The sequence below is a fragment of the Zea mays genome, chromosome 2, assembly GCF_902167145.1.
Source record: "Zea mays cultivar B73 chromosome 2, Zm-B73-REFERENCE-NAM-5.0, whole genome shotgun sequence".
Lineage (NCBI taxonomy): Eukaryota > Viridiplantae > Streptophyta > Magnoliopsida > Poales > Poaceae > Zea > Zea mays.
This window is the reverse complement of record NC_050097.1, coordinates 131619847-131634282: the sequence shown is the minus strand read 5'-3', so window position 1 is coordinate 131634282 and position 14436 is coordinate 131619847. Positions and strand designations below refer to the sequence as shown.

General features: G+C 43.1%; 1 non-coding gene across 1 annotated transcript; it reads right to left on the bottom strand.

Annotated features, from left to right (window-relative positions):
- Positions 1 to 3869: 3869 nt before the first annotated feature.
- On the bottom strand, positions 3870 to 3978 carry LOC111591029 (small nucleolar RNA Z279/snoR105/snoR108). The gene has a single exon (XR_004856793.1). It is a non-coding gene; the product is annotated as a small nucleolar RNA Z279/snoR105/snoR108 (small nucleolar RNA).
- Positions 3979 to 14436: the final 10458 nt, after the last annotated feature.

The following is a 14436-nucleotide window of genomic DNA, read 5'->3' as shown; positions in this document are numbered from 1 at the left end:
TGCAACCATTGTCAATCGCGGCAATACACGCTAGAAACACAAAGACAAGAGCGTGAGTACAAGAATTCACAAGAATAGCACAAACCTGGTGCTCGTATCTCACTAAAAACACTAGAATATGTGGTTACATAGTTTCGGAGTCTTGGTGCGCTCTTTAGGTGCTTGGGTATCGATTGGAGGCGCCTAGGTGTAACGCCCTGAATTTGATGGCTATAATTTTTCTTCTCTCATACTCAACAAATTCAGGTGTTACTCTCTTTTCTCTTCCCATTTCGCTCCTTCTTCCAAGTTTCAAATCAGCATAGTAGCTGGTGTCTGTATCACGTGTAAACAAAAATCTAAGTTGACATGGGTGTTGCATCATGCCGAAGCATATTTATTTGTCTGGTGTTGTGTCTAATCGGGCGTCCATCTCATTTCGGTTTTCGATTCGCGATTTGATTCCGATTTGTGGTCGTGCATGCAGTGGGTTTTCGGCCCGGCCCGCGGTCCGGCCCGACCCGACCTGGCCCCTGGCGCCCCCACCTCCCCCATGCGCCCCCTCTCCTCTCTATCTCATTTTCTTTTCCCGCGCAGCAACTTCCTCTCCCTCTCTTCCACCTCCTTTGCCCTAGGTGTGATCCGGTGGGCGGTTGCCGCCGATCGTCGGATCCCAAGGTGAGCTTCCTCTCCCCCTCCTCTCTCCGTCCCTCTCCTTCTCTCTCCTCGTGCGTGCGGCACCCCTGCCCCTGCCCCCCCGGCGGCGCCCCTGCACCCTCCCCTATCCGTCGCCTCGTCCGGACTCTCCCCGCCGGCGCGTGGCCCTCGCGGCTCCCTGTCTGCCGCCTCGTCCGGCCTCTCCCCACCGGCGCGCGGCCCTCGCGGCCGCCGGCGTGGCCCTCTGCCCGCCCCCGACGTGGCCCTTGCAGCTCGCCTTGCGCGACCCCGTGCATGCGCAGTCCCGTCCCCGCGCGCAGACCTAGCGCGTAACGTTTAAAATTTAGTTTGATTAGTTTTAAATTTAGTTTAATTTATGTGCTGCGTCGATCCATTCTACATTTAGATTTATTAGTGTGTTGTGTCGCGCGCTTCGTCGGGCGACGATTCATTCAGATTTATTAGTGTGCTGCGTCGTGCGCTTCGTCGGGCGACGATTCATTTTTAATTCAGATTTATTAGAGTGCTGTGTCGCCCGCTTCGTCGCGCGACGATTCATTTTAATTTCAGATTATTTAATGTGTTGCGTCGCGTGTTCAGTCGTGCGACGTTTTGTTTTAAATTCAGTTTAAATGGTGTATGTCGCCGCGCGACGCTTTAGGTTATTTCATATTTAATTCAAGTGTCTCGTGGCGCGCTTCGTCGCGCGACGATTCGTTTAATTTCAGTTTAGTCTAAGTGTTGCGTCGCGCGCTTCGCCGCGCGACGACTCATTTTATTTTCAGCTTAGTTCGTGCGTGCTGTCACGCGCTTCGTCGCGCAGCAACTCGTCCCAATTTTCAGTTTAGTTCGCGTGTGTTGTCGTGTGTTTCGCCGCGCGACAATCCTTTTGAATTTACCTTGGATTGTTTATAATAATTAAACGCGTAGCGTAACTTTATTTTATACATAGCGCGATTTTAAATTAATATGGTTATGTTTAGACAATTATTTTAATCCATAGCTGCTTAACGTAATTGCCCTTCGATCGTAGTCCCGACCGTTGTTTTCTCTTTCTCGCTTAGTTGTAGGTGTGAGCCCTGCACCAAACGTCTGCTTATTTGTTATATTCTACTGCGTGGTGTATTGTTCTTTTTATATTAAATTTGTGGAATGGATGTTTGAACTCGTATAGATAACGGTAAGTTGGCGGAGTCCGGAGGAGTTGTAGGTGAAGACCCTGAGCAACAGCTGGTTGGTAAAGGCAAGTGTCACTTGACCCATCTATGTCCTACTCATTTTATAATTCACTCCTCGCATTTACACAATTTATACATAAGGATTTACTAGTTTTGTTTATCATGTCCTTGTTTACCTATGTGGGTTGGGTTATTTTGGTTTAGATCTATGCTAGTGCTTCACACTAATCAATGAACATGATAAGATTATTTATGATACGTTGTTTTCCCTCTTGATTATGATGATGATATTGTGACATTTAAGAGGACTCGAGCGGTTTCTCGAGTGTCTCTCCGTAAGGACTAATTCATTGGATGACCACCCGGGAAAACAGTACAACCATGAGTGTGGTATGGGACGCCCTTAGCTGAATAATTAGATGAACTATAGTGTAGTTCGCTTCGCCGTCGTGTCGTCAATGGGGCTCGATGTATGCGGCTCGCTCTGCCGAGGGTGGTTTGCCCCTTGTGTAGGAGTGTGGTACATTTAGGAAACCTAACGGGCGGCTACAACCTCAGGGAATCTTTATAAATGCTACATAGTGAAACCCTGTCTATTCACCTTGGTAGTGTTTAAGGGTTTGATCGGCCCGAGGCAAAAGGGAATCATGGCTTGTGGGTAAAGTGTACAACCTCTGCAGAGTGTTATGAAACTGATATATCAGTCGTGCTCGCGGTTATGAGCGGCCTTGGGAGCTCCATTGATTAGAGACACATTGATCAGAGATGTTTTGTTTACAGATGATGATGAGGATGATACTGATTATGATTATGATTATGATTATGGTTATGGTTTCTGGTATTCTTTCCGTTTGGAAAGGGTACTTTTGGGTTAACAACTTGGGTTAATGGTAAAACTGGCTCTCTACTAGTAATAATAACCTGACCAACTAAAAGCAACTGCTTGACTTTAACCCCACATAAAGCTAGTCCACGACAGCCAAACGAGACAATTGCTGAGTATGTTAATGTGTACTCACCCTTGCTTCACACACCAACCCCCCAGGTTGTCCACGTTGCAATCACTGCTCATGAGAAGATTAAGTCGTGGAGGACTTACATAAGTTTCAAGAGTGCGATGAGTTCTAGACGTGGGTTAGCGGCAAACCCCTAGTCGCCTGCATGTGAAGGTCGTGTTTATCTACGTTTTGTTTATTTCTTTAATTATTTTAAAGCCTACCTGACCTTCATTTCTCATGGTACTTAAGTGTGCTACTCTTAATCGTTTTTTTAAGGCAGCGACTAATATGTAAGTAGGTATTAGGTGCAAGCGTGCAAGCAGACATTTTACTCTGTTAGATCTAAATCTAACAGTATGTCATATTTAGCACTTCAACCCTTCCACCACCATCTGATGAAGCTTTATAAAAAAACTCCCTAACAAACCACAATTATATCTACCGTTGGATTTTGATCTAACGAACAAAAAAAGTCTCCTTACACACTTGTACATAATATTTGTTTGCATTCATTGTTTTTTTTCCAATTCGTAAGGATACACTTGTACATAATATTTGCATATTAGTTGTTGCCTTTTTTCAATTCGCAAGGAGAGTTATTAGTGATTCACGTTAAGTGTACTAAATTTTTTTTTCACTTCGCAGGGAGAGTTAGTCTGATTCACGTTAAGGTTAGGGTCTGCAATTTGTCTCTGCATTATTCGTTTTACGTGGCTACATGAAAGTCAGATAATTCTAAACATGGAACAAAGAGTTTTTAATATATATTTTTTAATAAATTCCATATTAGACCTGATTTAATAATATAGTGCTTTTGTATTCTCAAAAGTAACTATATATTCTGAAAAATATTTATACATTTTTTGTCTGCCTGCTTTACATCTAAAATTATTAGGATAGCTATTTTTTAAAAATTTAGTTCTAATTTTTGTAAGACAACTTGACCTTCCCGCCTGAAAAACATTTCTCGAAGTGCACGGTAGTTAATTGTGCTTGTATCAAATAAATATTTATTCTTATTTAATAATAATATGTAAATTTAAACTGTTTTAGTTTCGGGATCAGATGGTAAAAAATGTGAGCGCCATGTTGTCGTAACAGGCTTATTTGGGGCAGGCACCCCTCTCGGAATAAAAAAACCGAGTTTTTACCACTCATCATATCCCTTTAACTGCCTGAAGGATCATGCTAAGTACGGTGCACCTGCTCACTGTTTTATCTCACTGCCTTGCTCTACGGCCTCTGTTTCGCTGCCGATGTGGGACTAAAACGGCTTCCTTTCATCCCTTTGGCTACAGTTGGGTGATCAACCGCTGATTGGTCTTAAAGCCTTAAATTTCTTGCAATCGAGTTGGGCCGAGCCCACTATGTCTTTGACACAACTAGGATTGCTGCTCACCTCGCCAAACACCCCAGCCAACGAGCCAACTGCAGCTCTGCATCAACGTCGGTTGCGTCCAAATGCCACCGCCCATCGCCGGTGCGCTGCGGCGTGGTCGCTCTGACGCTCTCCACTCCATCGCGGCGCAACTCCACGCGCAGGCGCTGATCGTGGCCGTGACTTTGGTTGGCCAGTCGGGCGCGACGCTCACCCTCGCGAGTCGCGGTCAGGGGCGAAAACGGGTCGGGTATGCCCGCCGGGTACCGGATACCCGCCGGGTACCGGATACGAATAGTGTAAATACCTGTTTTTTCAGATACAGATATGGATATTTTTATATTTAGGATGGATATGAGTAATACCTGGATAGTGTAGTTTCGAATTCGGGTCGGATACGGAGCCAATAATACCCGGTAAATAACCGGATATTCGAGTTGGATACTGGTACCCGGAATTCGGGTATCCGTTTTTTCTTTTTCTGCATAATAATATAGTTATAAAATTATAACTTTTACATATGAATCGGATGAAAATAAAGTTTATATGAAAATTATAGAGCTCGAAGAGATCTATAACTTTGTAGTACATCACATTTTTGTTTAAACACATCTTTAGGTCAAAATCATTGAAATAGTGTCCAAATTTATATCAAATTAATAGGCTTTATCATTTTCGTGTGGGGACTCAAAGTTATCTCCATGTGAGAACTGAAGGTTATCTTTTTTATAGACTATTTATTAGTATTGATAACATTTTTGCAATTTTCCGTCGACGCTACAATATTTTTATGAATTTAATTGTATTTTGATGATTTTCTACAACAATAAATTAATAATACACCAAATAGCCTCAATTTTTTTAAAAAAAATTTACGAAGGCACAACTTATGTTCATATATAACCATAAAAAATGTTTGGACCATATGATCTATAAGAATCATGTGTTTCTTCTATTTCACTTTAACTTATTTGTATGAGCTACATGTGAAACCACTCTAAGTATCGAAAGTTTCAACATAATCGGTACTTTACTTTATCATTTTCATGTGAGGACTTGAGTTATCTTCGTATAGAATATTTATTAGTTTTTGTAACTTATTTGCAATTTTTTAGTGAAATTAGAATATTTTATGAATTTAAGTGCATTTTGATGATTTTCTATTGAAAATAATAATAATACACAAATAGCCCAAACAATTCATAAATTTTTACGGAGACACAACACATATCCACTTATAGTTCTCAAAAAAATTTGGACTATAAAATCCACAAGATGCTAGTGTTTCTTCCATTTCACTCCTCTTATTGTGTGAGTTACACGTGAAATCACTTCATGTATCAAAGTTTCAACATAATCAATACTTCACTTATCATTTTTTGCAATTTTGGGTTGAAACTAGTGTATTTTATGAATTAATTATATTTTGATGATTTTATGTAGACGTTTCTTCTATTTTATTTCCACTTATTGTGTGAGTTACACGTGAAATCACTCTAAGTATCCAAGTTTCAACATAATCAACACTGCACTTTACCATTTTTATGTGGGAACTTGAGATTATCTTCTTATAAAATGTTTATTAGTCTTGATAATTTACTTGCAATTTCGTGGTCGAACAAGAATATTTTATGATAACCAATTAATGCATTATCCGACAAGTATCTGATATCCGACCAAATAATATCCGTATCCGTCACTTATCCGCCCGGATAAATATCCGGTACCTGTATATGTATCCATCCCGTTTCTAACTATTCGTATCCGATCCCGAATCCGTTTTTAATACATTAGGGTAGGATACAGGACGAGCTACTATCCGTCTGTATCCGCCCGTTTTCACCCCTAGTCGCGGTTATAGGTGTAGATTTGTGTTGTGGCTAATAGTCCGTTCAAACCGTACAATTTTTTAGTACGGTTCAGGTCTGGCACGGTACAACCTAATTGTGGGTCTAGACTGGCATGGCCCAATATGTACACTGTTTCTGGGTCTCAAGTCAAGCCCACGAGCCGGTCTGGTACGGTCTATTTAACTAAGTTCCATCGAGGTCTACTAAATAGAGACTCGGTATTTAACTAAGGCCCGTCAAAAGCTACATGACCAGCACAACTCGGAGAATCCAAAGCTTCGATAGGCCTTCGAGAACCAGTACCTAGATGAGAATAGTGAATAGTGATGGTGATCACTATATATGTATTTTGTATGGCTGTATAATACTCAACTAAACACTGAACAGAGAACTGAATATTATTTCTGAGAAAGTTGTTGTTAGGGGTCTTCATCTTCTGAAGGTCCTCAAAAACACGACTAACATGTTTTCCAGTATAATATACTGTCACAGGAAGCTTCGGCTTTAAGATCAAGGCGTGCATGGTATGAAAAGCGTGATCTAGAAGAAAGACGAACCAACTCCGAAGTTGTGGCTGGAGAAGCTTCGGCTTAGCACAAGGACGGTGGTGGAGGATGAAACCGACCTAAAAGGGAAAAGACTGCTTAGTCCTCGACAGCTTGCCTTTTGGCTAAAAGTAAATGTTAGGGACATGAATGTAATTTTGCTCGGGCTGCGTCCTGTGCCTATAAATAGAGGAACAGTAACACCGTACTGTTCACGCTGACTTGTAATCACCCACGCGTCACTCCCGCTTTTGCACCTTCCATCAAGCTGAAGGTACAAATGTAATTTAAACATTGTTAATGTTTGTTTATGTTTATATGATAAAAAAATGAATAATCTAATGGTTCAAGATGATTATTTATATTCCCCTCATGTTTCATATGTTTTAGTTTACATCATTGTTTATTGAAATAAAGAAGGTGCGTCCTTCGTCCGAACATCATTATATCCTAAGGGAGATAATGCTTCGAAGGACGAAGATCTTTAACCATCTACACTTGTGTTGCCTTATTCTTAATTTATAGCTTTTTTGAGAACAAGTGACCAACATTGGCGCCCACCTCCGGTGAACTCATTCGACCACCTTCGGCAAGCTTTGACCTTCGTCATGCCGCCAAAGAAGACAGCAGGGCCAGGGGCTGCACTGCAGCCACTGGACGTTAATCAGGAGACGCTATGCGAAGCTAGGAGTCACAAGAGGAAGGCTACCAGCCCAACACCTCAGGAGGAGGAGTTGGATCAAGAAATCAGGGACCTCGAAGCTATCCACCAGCAGGTTCAAAAGAAGAAGGAAAAAATGCTTCGTCTCGCCGATCTTCAGAGGAAAATCGACGAGGCCACTGAACCTCACCCAGGATGATCAAGATCGAAGGCCTCAACACAAAGAGCTTCGTCAAGACAATTCATACAACGATGATGAATGGTATGATGATTTTCATCATGGCAATTTTGCTTTTGAGGATGCTTCTCCTTTGGCAGCAGAGTTGTAGGCTACCCCATGGCCCCCATCATACAAGCCACCACAGCTTCTTATGTATGATGGGCACTCAGACTCAAAGCAATTCCTAATGAGTTACAAGGTAACCATATCTTCATATGGGGGGCAATACTGCAGTCATGGCGAAATCCTTCGTCATGGCAATCAAAAGTGTCGCACAAACTTGGTACTCTTCTCTCCGGCCAGGGGCAATCACATCATGGCAGAAGCTCAAGGACATGCTAATCACTAGCTTCCAAGGCTTTCAGACAAAGCCAGACACTGCTCAGGCTTTGTTTCAGTGCACGCAAGACCGCGAAGAGTACCTTCAGGCGTATGTCCGAAGGTTTCTGCGTCTAAGAGCACAAGCGGCTACAGTGCCCAATGAAATTGTCATTGAAGCCATGATCAACGGGCTTCAGCCAGGTCCTACGACTCAATATTTTGCCAGGAAGCCCCCATAAACCTTGGAGAAGCTTCTTCAAAAGATGGATGAGTATATCCGGGCCGACAATGATTTCCGCCAAAGAAGGGAAGAAGCATACATGTTTTCTGAGATGACCAGGGACTTCAGAGAAAGAATTCACCCCAGGCATGTCAGGTCGATCCACAATTCCAACCCGAGTGATGACAGAGGAAGTCAACCTCAAAGGCAGCAACACACCTCCCAGTCTTAAGGGCCACAACAAAGCTCCTTCAGGCCACCACCCTCAAGAGGCAGCGGCGGCAGAGGCTTCAGAAGAAGATACAGAGATCAGCCCAGAAGACTGTTTTGCTTGTTCTGCAGCGAAGATAAAGGCCACACCACAAGAACATGACAAGTCACAATTCAGAAACAAAAAGAGATTGCCGAAACTGAGGCACAGCAGAATCAGCCGAAGTAGGTCCTACATATTGCTTCATGCTATTCTCCCTACATCCCAGAGTACATAGGTAATCAACAGCCTACGACCTCTGTCGCTTCAGCAAGCCACTCTCAAGCTTCCTGGGCCCATCTCCCACCACCACCAGAAGGGCATCAGCACACTCAACAGCAACACGATTTTCAGGAAGAGTCCAAAGCTCGCACAGTCAACAGTATTGTGCCTGAATCCAAGCACATCTACTAAAGAATATCCTAGCCTTTGTGTATCTTTATCTTTTCTGTCATTTTATTTTTCTTGTATAAAAAAGCAAGTCTTGAAGAACTGAATTTTTATTTCATGTAATAATAGTGCTTGTATTATTAAGTGAAATATTTGCTCTTAACAAACTTCTGAAGCTACAAAAAGCCATTCCTAAGGGAGCGTAGAGTAAGTTTCGAAGCTCAAAAGTCGTTCCTAAGGGAATGCAGAGCCAAAATGCCACCAAAATAAAAGGTGAAGAAGCTCCAAAGTCGTTCCTAAGGGGATGCAGAGCTTAAATACCACCAAAATAGAAGGTGAAGAAGCTCCAAAGTCGTTCTTAAGGGGATGCAGAGCTTAAATACCACCGAAATATAAGGTGAAGAGGCTCCAAAGTCGTTCCTAAGGGGATGCAGAGCTTAAAGACTCCAAAGACATCGCTAAGGGGATGCAGAGTCTTGAGTGTTTCAGTGTGGGCATGTGTGTGTTCGGCATAAGCATCATGTTGCATCATATCATTGCACCATTCCACAAAACATTACATCATACATCATATCGCATCAACAATAAAGATTGGGTACGAAGCAGGTCTTCGGCAATAATTTGTTGAATGAAAATGCGCTGAGGCACGAAGCAAACCTTCGGCAAATACAATTTTATCAGGAAAATCTGTTAACAGTATCACAACAGATTTGCCATAAAAGGGGCCTCTTTATTTACGAAGCATGAAAAGAAGGGAAGGTGTTTTTTCGCCGAAGGCTCAAAAACGATATGTGCGTAAATTTCATGCATCGCAAAGAAATATATTACATTAATTTACATGTCTGTTAATTTTCTCGACAGCCTCATTCAGAAGTATATCGACGACTTCGTCGACGATGAAATTGGCAACACTCATCACATCCAGCGTCTCTTTCATAACGGGATCGACCTAGGGGTCGTATGGCTCGGGTAGCAGTGAGAGTTTAGCTGTAGTAAACAAATCGTTAGTCCAAAGCCAGAAAATAAACACCGAAGCTAAAATTCAATAATAATACCTATACGCCTTGCGCGCTCGACAACTTCTTCTCGAGCATCATGGGTTTCTTTTTCATTTTTCTTTATGATTTCGTTGGCCAATTCTCGGGCACCGTTCACCCAGACATCGGAATAAAACTTTCCGCCCACCAAAGTAGCTTCGACCGAGGGGTCCTTCGTGTCGTCTGTGGAGAAGGCGACTTCGGTCTAGGCTGCAGCTTTAACATGGTCACAGCCAGCCTTCTCTAGAATTGCTGCAACCCATCAAGCGTCGGCGAAGGCCCAAGTATCACCGCGATCACTAAGGATCTCCTCAAAGGCTTCGGCTTCTTCACCTATTCAATCAATGACCCCCTCAGGATCACCTCGAATGAACTTTTCTTCGGAAGAATACGCACTCACCTTGGCAAAGCTGGTTTTCAATTTTCTTACGCAATCCAAGGATTTCTCAAAGCATCTCTCCTTGGATTCACGAAGCTCCTCAACATTCCTTTCCAGCCTAACATTTGAGTATTTGACCATTCACTTATTTCTTGCTTTACTTTTGCAACTTCAAAATTTTCATTAGCTTCGGCAAGTTTCTTCTGAAGATTCTCAACTTCGGCTTTATGGACTTCAGATTGAGCATTAAATTTTGCCTCGTCTTTCTCCACTCTGTACACTAAGGAAAGCATAATTTTGTCTTTTTCTGCAGCTTCATTCCTCAATCTGATAACCTTCGACCGAAGGTTGCTAAGCACTATCTGACAACTTTCATCTTCAACATTTTTTGTGCCCTCAAAGCGTTGCTAAGAATTAAGCCCTACAAAAAGAAGGGAGATAAAGGATCAACACGAGAATAAAAGACAAAAAAAGATAATCTATTTAAAAGTCCATAACTTCCGTGCCTTCAGACTATTGTACGCAAGGCTGTCTGCGAGGTCATCCTTCGACATGGTAGAGAGGCCAGCTTCAAGCTTCGGAAATCCCATATTTTTGGCCATCTCCCGGCAAACGGATATTTCCTTATTGTCTGGGAGACAGTATAGGAAATCATCTTCGTCGGTGCCATTGTACACTAAGCCCCCCTTCGGATATTTTAGTTCTCGGGCGTAGTGTTTGGCTTCCGCAATTTCTTCTTCAGATAACCTTTTACTTGAAGCATGTCGTATAATAAAGTCAAGATCTTCGGAGGGTGCTTCGGGGTAGGAGATTTAACTTTTTCGGGCACGTCTTTTTTCTTCAGAACCAGACCAACGTTCGAAGGTCCTTCGGTTCTTTCCTCAGTTTCAGTAGGCTCTGCCTCAGGGGGCACTGAGGGTCTAACTTCGGGTTCGGCGCGAGCTATAGCAGCCTCGGCAACCTTATTCACAGGGGTAGGAGTTAATGCCCTTGTTGTCTCCATGACAGCGTCCAGCGCGCTTGCCATCCTCCTCCTCTTGGGAGTTATTGCAGGAGTTTTTGCCACCTTTGGCAATTCTGGCTCTGGTGGTCCTGTCGTTTCCTCTCCGTCTGGCTTTTCGGCTGCCTTTCCTTTAGCTTCGGCAGTATGTTTCGGCACTTCGGTCGATCCGATTGCAGAAACCTTTGGCACTACAGCCGATTCTTTGGTGCTTCGACCGGTAGGAGCAGCTTGTTCTGCCTCGGTAGTGAAAGATGTCCCTTCACCAAGCTTTGACACTGTGGCCATTTCAATGTATCTTGGCCGGTGGGTCAAGACCTTGATCTTTTTGCCCTTCGGCACAACAGAGATGGCCGAGGCGGTAGTTTTCCTCTTCTTTCCCTGCTTTCGCGAGGGGTAAGTGTAGTCCGGGTATACGAAGTCGATAATGTCAAAAACTCTATTCAACCTTTTCTTGCCTCGCCCTCCGAAGGCTAAGGTCATGGCATCATCTTCGGCTCTCGTGTACGCTCCAAGTAACTCATCGCTAGTCACCTCAACACATGTCAGCTAGTCGTCATTTGGTTTGTCAAACTGGTCTCTATACCTAAAGGTGTATTTCAAGTAAACCAAACCACCTTGACTGGACCCGGCAGCAGTCTCCTTCGGCATCTCCCAATCATTCACAAGTGGCCATACCCTATAGGCTATGTGCTCCTGAACTAGGTGTAACACCCCGGGGTCCACCAACACCCCGGAATGCTACTAAACATCACTTCTGACATCTATATATAAAATTTCGGCAGCATCCCCCTTGCAAAATTGCATAAATGAGGGGGCAACAGTGTATAAACATATATCATGACAAAAACATACTAAGTATTATTAATCGGCTAGCAACGATAAGTTAAACATACGACATGAAGTGAATTAACTAGTGCGCACGACTAGTTAAAAAAACAAACTTCCTTTGACAATAAGTTTCTAATTAAATCATGGCTGCGCCTGGGCAGCGTTATTGTGAGAGTGAAAGTGGACGTGCTGCTACTCCCCTCATTCCCAACATGTATCAAGTACCTGCATTGAGTAATGCAAGAGTGAGATGACACATCTCAGCAAGTAAAATAATATCAAACTATTTAACCACATAAGAACATTGTTTTACCACCACTTGATTCCACAACCTTCTTATTACGAAGGTGCAGCACGTATACAACGTACAACACACCTAGTCACCACACCTCGCAGGTAGAAACCACAATAGTAACATAGTAATGTCACACTTCATATATACCTCATGAGTGCAAATGTCTGCAAATGCAAGGATGACTTCTGCCTTCATACCTCTAAGGATATGAAGCCGCATCGTACCCCTCCTCGGGCAACGTACGATGCTAAAAATGTACCGGTACGGTCGGACCATAAGATCACGACATAACTTCAAAATGCAAGATGGATGATGCGATGAGCATGTCATGCCTACAACACTTCATATAACGTGATTCAAAAAAATACTTCAACTTCATCCAAGATGGGAATCAACCACATATATCATTACCAAATTATGATCATCCACAATATTAGACAATTGAGAATTAATACTTCCAAACAAATAAACTTCATCATAGAATTCAATGATTAACATAATTAAAACTTATGCATACTCAATGTCAGGGAATAGGATGCAACCCAAACGGTAGCAACCACCACTGTATTTACTTGCCTTTACCGGAAGTTCGGGCAAATCCCTAAGTACGATCCGGAAGTCCACCACCTGTTTTTGACACACAACTTAGTGCACCAATTTCACATAATCAGGCCCATAAACGACGCCGCACCTACGCACAAACTCAAACCCCGCCGCGGGTTACATCTCTCCCCACACCCACCAAACTGCAGCGGCGCTGCTTAATAATTTCATAACTTTAAAATTATGACAGCAGTGGTAACAAACAAAAACTCCAGAGGCATCTACATGAAATTCCCCACAAGTTTTGTATACAATTTATAATTAAATTCCAACATCTAATTAGCCAAAACAGTCCACAAGATGAACCCTGTAATCTGTTTTTTTTTTGTCTTTTGGACAGCGACATACCCGGATTCAAACAGCGATATCTTTTAAAATATAATTCCAAATCAAGCACATAAGTACTTATTGGAAAGATAAGACAAAGCCCTACATGATTATCATACTGGTTAACACTAATTACCCACGAAAAATTCACAGAAACTGCTAATACTACTGCTGTTCACCCACCTGAAAAATCTGTTTTTTTGGACAGCAACATAACCGGATTCAAACAACGATATCTCCTAAATTATAACTCCAAATCGAGCGCATAAGTACTCGTTGGAAAGGTATGACAAAGCTCTACATGATTCTCCCACTGATCCCTACTAATTGCCCACGAAAAATTCCCAGAAATCACTAGAACTACTGCTGTTCGTCCACCCACTAAATTTCTGGACAGCACCTCTACCAAATCGCATAGATAAACATGTAACCAATTGGATTGCAGCACAAATACAACAAAATGATCACGAAAATCACCTTGGGTTCCTCCTTTCCTCCTTCTTTTCTTCCTTCTTCCTCCCTCCAAACTCCCATGGAAGACTCGCACCCACACGACGGACACCAAGCGGGGAGGCTCCACCTTGGAGAGGAAGAGGTGGGGGGGGCTAGGGTTGAGGGGTGGCGCTGCAATCACATGGGGAAGAAGGAGAGGGATTGGGGCGGCTGCAAGAGTGGAAGAGAGAGGGGAGGGGCGGCCAAAGGGGTGGGGGAGTGAGAGGGAGGGGGCGGCTAGGGTTTAGGGGGGAAACTAATGGGCTCCCCACCGTCGGATCGAGATCCACGGCCCAAACTCGCTCTCACGTCTGCTCCCGACCCCAACGCACAAATCCAACAAGTATTCTACTGTTTTATTGGTGAATGCTTCCTAAAAAACTCCAACCCCAACTACACAGATCACGAAAGAAAAGGGAAAAATACATTTAACTTCTTTTCAGAAAATTGGGTCTCACACTCTACCCCCCTTAAAAAGAATTCGACCTCGAATTCCGACGCTTCTATCAGAACGACAAGGAAAGATCAATAAATCAACAAAACTCACACATAAAGAAAGGTTCGGGTACTTCTGCCGCATCAGCTCCTCAAGCTCCTAGGATTCTAAGATACGTAGCAGACGACACTCAAGAGTCTGGTCTTGCTACATAGGAATCGGCTCTAGCTCGATTTGATGGTCTGGATTCCGCAAATACTTCCTCAACATAAAGACATGGAATATATGGTGTACTCTGATCATAGACTCCGACAATTGTAGGTGCTAAGCCAAGCTGCCAACTCGGGCTAAGATAGTAGACGGTCCTATATAACTCGGACAAAGCTTTC